Consider the following 5,481-nt stretch of genomic DNA (forward strand, 5'->3'; position numbering starts at 1 on the left):
GAGTTGCTATTGGCACTACTACTTTTTCTATTGGCACTATCCACATGGGTGCCTTTTAGCAATATCCCTGAAATGCCCTTTTGATAGAAACACAATGGAATCGTGATTTTTTTTGCCTATATGAGGTGGAAAAAACAAAGCACAACAGAAACATGATTTCATTGTATAAGTGTACAACAAAATTGTGTTTTCGTTGTTTAATTTTTTGGGGGTGTAAGATGGAGAAGTGAGAGAGGAAGAGAGAAGGTTGGGGGTGTAGGAAAACTCAGAAGGGTAAGATGGTCATTTTCTAAGACTTGGTAATGTTAATAGCAATTCAGGTAGTGACAATATCAATACCCTTTGATCTTTGGGGTAAATGACAAACATTGATGAACCAGCTCCTCCTTTTCAACAGGAAGGTGAAAGCAGGGTAATGAAAAAAATGGTGGCAACCAAAGAAAAGAAGAAAAACAGTGAAAGTGAGAAAAGAGAGGATCGAGTGAAATCAAAGTGTGGGGATCAAAGGGTTTGAGACAAAAATAGCGTGTGGAAGATTGAGTTTGCTGTGGTTCATAAAGAAAAAGTATTGAGACAAAAAATTCTAAAAAATTTATTTAAAGACTAAAAGTAAAATTTATAAAACTTTTAGAGAAAAAAATATAATTAACCCTTATTCATTTGTCGGATCTTCCTTGTTCAATATAATCAATCGAGAAGTGATTTTTACATAAAAATAATGTTTGTAGGCTTGTAATTAATAATAAAAACTTAAAATAACTACAATATTAATATTATTTTTTACTATTCTTTAATATTATAAATAAAAAATACTAATACTATAAATTTTTTATATATTATCAGTCAATCTTAAATTGTTAATTAATTAAAATTTGTTCATTTTTTGACAATTTTTTTTAAATTATACATAAAGCATTAATTAATTAAGTTAAATTATAATTTTATTCTTACTTTAATTAATTATTAATATGTTACTTTAGTTTTTCTAATTTTTTTTACAATTTTAGTCCCAACATTATAAAATATTTGCGTTTTTGGTCCAATACTCAATTTCATATATACTTTATTTCTTTTATTTGTGTCCAGTTGAAACTTAGATTTAACATTTATTTAAGGTATCATCAATAAATAATTTAATTAATTAAAATGTAAAAAATAAAAATAAATAAATATATAAAACTGATGATTGGACTAAAATTGTGAATTTCTAAAATGTGAAGACTAAAATCATGAAAAGTTGATTGATTATAATCCCAACTCAAGAATTAAGAGAACCAAAATTATAATGTAAACTAATAAAATAAAATAATATAATTTAATGACATTTTGATGGAAAAATAATCAATATGACTAAGTAGCAAATTGAAAATTGATTTTTTTTAAAAAATATTGAAATTTAATATAAGCTATGTTCAAGAAAACTAGCTAAAAGTTGGAAAAGTTAGTTGAAAGCTGAAAAACTAACCAATAGTTGAAAGATGGTACCTGGAAGATGAAAACTAATTTGTTAAACCTATGTTTGACAAGACATTTCAGTTAACTTTTGATTTTTTTATAAGTTAAAAAGTTGGTTTGACTTTGTTGGTAAACAAACCTTTTTTAGTGATTTTTTAGGTTATGTTTGGCAAGATATTTCAGTTAGCTTTTAGCTTTTCTTATTAGCTGAAAAACTTGTTTGATAATTTGGTAAACAATTTTTTTAGTAGCTTATAATGTTTTAGCTTTTTATATTTTTTCATTTTTATCTTCAATATATTTATCTAATTTCCTAGTTATCATTTTAAAAATAAATCATGATTTTATTATTTTTCTGTCATTTTATACTTTTCAGTTACTTCAATAATTAATTTTATCATCACTTATACCTTAATAAGCTAATTTTTCAACTTCCAATTTTTAGGTATCAGCTAATTTTTCAACTTTCAACTAGCTTTTTAGCTAGTTTTGCTGGACTTAGCATTAGTAGCTTATAACAATTTTTGTAACGCTACTTGAAGGCTAGCTGAAAGTTGAAAAGTAATTAGTAGCTGAAAGCAAGAAAATGTAAAATTACATAAAGGATAAAAATAATAAAATTTTACCTTAAATAGAAAATATTTAAAAGGAAATATAATAAATATTTAAGGACAAAAAGGGAATAAATATGAAAAGGTAGAAGCTAGATTTTCAAAAAAAAAAAAATTACTTCAAATAACATTTCAAACATCACTAGAAGCTATTAGAGAAAAACTCGTTTATCAAATAGTCAAATAAGTTTTCCAACTAGTGAAAAAAGTTTAAAAAAATAGCTCAAATGTATGTCAAACACACTCAAAGTAACATTTTTTAAAATTTAGTTTCTATCTATTATATTTTCTCTCTTTTTTATCCTTAATATATTTATCAAATTTTCTAATTACCCTTTTTAAATAAATCATGGTTTTATTATTCTTATCATTTTAAACTTTTCAGCTACTTCAATAATTAGTTTTACAAAACACTTACAATTTAATAAGCTAGTTTCTAGACTTTCAAAACGAGCTCGCCCGACCCATACATGTTGACGGTTAAACAGGCTGAACTAGTCCGACTCACCTTTTAGTGAGTCATGAAAATACCAGCCCCGACCCACCACAAGTTGGTGGGTTGGTTCACCAATTGACAAAAGAAAATTAAAAACATTTTTTGTCTGTTTTTTTTTAAATATAAGTGACATTTTTCTTCATAAAAAACATTCAAATTATTGAAATAGAAATACAACTAATAGGAAAATGCCTCAAATAACCATTCAAACATCTAATATGATTCAAATGTCTCAAATGCATAAATATATTCAACAGTCTTTAACAAACCATAGTCTTAAACTAAAATTCAATCATTCAAACATTAGTCATAGTTCAACAACATTAAAGTCTTAAAATTAAAAAATACGAAATCGTCAAGCCAACATTATTAATTAAAATTACTAGGTTCTAAACAACTAGAACATTTAATTCTAAATTCCCTCATCCAAATTCCAAAATGACAAGATGAAATTGTAGTTATTCAACTTACTCCATTATGTTTTAGAAAATAATGTTATTATATTTTTAGCTGGGTTAAGTGGGTCAACCCGGCTTGAACTCGTTTAACCCCTGGGTTAAGTGAGTTGGGTTGAGTTTCTGTTAGTATTGTCAAACTTTGGATTTTTCGAGTTTGCCCCGGCCCAAATCTGGGGAAGGTCGGGTTGACTCACGGGTTTGAACTCACTTTGATACATCTACTAGCTTCTTACTTTTCGGCTTTTATTTTTCAATTAGTTTTTTTAACTAGTTTTGTCGGACATAACATAAACTGTAAGCATTCGGTAGAACTAATTGTTCAAGTATCTGGAAAGTATAAAATGACAAAAACAAAATCATGACTTATTTAAAAAGGATAGTCAGTAAATTTCTAGTTTTTAGTTAACAAATACCTTTTAAGCTTTCAGATAGGTTTACAACTTTCAATTAGCTTTTCAACTAGTTTTGTTGAACATAATCTTCAAGCAATGTTCAAAAAATGCAAAAAGTTAATAAAAAAATTTATTTATTGAACCGTCAAATAAGTTTTTCAGTTAGTAAAAAAATAAAAACTAACTAAAATGTCTTGTTGAATATAATCAAATATAAAAATGAAAAAAATTGAATGAAAGAAATAAATTTAAGAAAAAAGACCCGTATCATTGAAAAATAACTCTTAAAACACTTCCATTTAATTAAATGTTTTAATATATATATATATATATATATATATATATATATATATATATAAAAGATATATTACTCAAAAGTAATTTTTATGCAATCAAAACTATTTCTTAAAAATAATTTAGACATTTTTTTATTTACATATCCAAACATAAACACTAATTTTACCACAAATAATTCTAAAAAATTAGAAACCTATAAATAATAATTCAATAATTCATTTTTCACATATTATCCGACCTTTGTATTTGAAACTGTGACATTTTGTACCAGCCGCTGAAAGAGAGGATTCGTTGAAAGAGAGGAGTCAACGGTTAATATCATCAACTCACCTTCATTTTCTTCACCAACTGTGTTAGAAAATCCACCTCAAATATGGCATTAATAAGATGAAGATCCCTAGCAAACATAATACCCTTCTGAACACTACTAGAAAAAGCATTTTTTACGACAGCGAAACGACAACGTTCAGCAAGAACCGTCTTAGTATATAAGACAGTGACAATTTTGTAAATATGGATTTTTCAACAAAGACAGTTTTGTGAACATCGTTTTAGAAGACTGTCATTCCAAGACGGTTTTGTAAAAACCGTCTTAGAATGTTTTTCTCTTTTTTCAATATGTAGCTCCCACTTTATATTCTCTGGCGCTTTAAATTCTTTTTTTTTTAAAATGTTTTTCTCTATTCTTACCTCTAAGGTTCCCAAAATGTCACGTGAGATCTCTGTCGCCACACCTCTCCACAACTGCCACTCCCATTGCACCATAGCACCCAACATTACCAGAACTTCTTGTCTTTCTCATCCTATTTGTCTCCGTCACTTGCATCATCTACACGCTCAAGCTTGTCTCCACCTCACGCGCCTGCAAAGATGCCCCATTCTCCATCGGCATCTTCTCCAAAACCATCATCGCCGTCAATGCCACCGCCTCCGCCACATTTCTCCAATGAGGCTCCCGCGAGATGAATCCTGAGGACCGAACGGACCTCCGCCACTTGGTGTTCGGAATCGCGGTGTCGACCAAGCTATGGGACCAAAGGAAGAGCTACATCAAACTTAGGTACAGAGTAAGGGACATGCGCGACATTATGTGGCTCAACGAGAAGGTGAAATCGAAGGAAAACAACAGCGACGTGCTCCCGCCGCTGAGAATCTTCGATGACATGGTGATGTTTATGTATACAAACAGGCAAGGGCACCGATTGACAATTAGGATCTCACGGATTGTGTCGGAGACACTACAGCTGGGGATGAAGGATGTGCGATGGTTTGCGATGGGCGATGATGACACCATTTTCGTCATTGAAAACCTAATTCGCATTTTGAGAAAATACGACCACAATCAGCTCTATTGCATTGGGAGTTTGTCGGAGAGTCACTTGCAGAACATTTTTTTCTCTTACAACATGGCCTATGGCGGAGGAGGCTTTGCAATTAGTTATCCTCTCGCAAAGGCTCTTCACAAATTGCAGGACCGTGAAGGAGGATCTCTTTTGTTTTAGTTTTATTATTATTATTATTATTATTGTTGTTGTTGTTGTTGTTGTTGTTCTACATTTTGTTTTATCATGTGGCTTATGTGATTGTTTTCTATTGTACTACTGCAGGTTCATGCCCATAGCAACTTGGGTAATCTTATGACAGCTTAAGCCTTGGTGCAAGAAGTAAGTCCTAACATTTGATAATTTATTGTCTTGTTTAAGTTTTATTCTTTTGAGTTTTGAGGTTTTTCTACGACCTATAATCTTGTTCAAGTGCTCCTTTCTTCTTCT

At 29.8% G+C, this 5,481-nt stretch overlaps 1 pseudogene; it reads left to right on the plus strand.

Annotated features, from left to right (window-relative positions):
- Positions 1-358: 358 nt before the first annotated feature.
- LOC114410805 lies at positions 359-5,211 on the plus strand (annotated as a pseudogene).
- Positions 5,212-5,481: the final 270 nt, after the last annotated feature.

This window comes from Glycine soja, chromosome 4, assembly GCF_004193775.1.
Source record: "Glycine soja cultivar W05 chromosome 4, ASM419377v2, whole genome shotgun sequence".
NCBI classification, from domain to species: Eukaryota; Viridiplantae; Streptophyta; class Magnoliopsida; order Fabales; family Fabaceae; genus Glycine; species Glycine soja.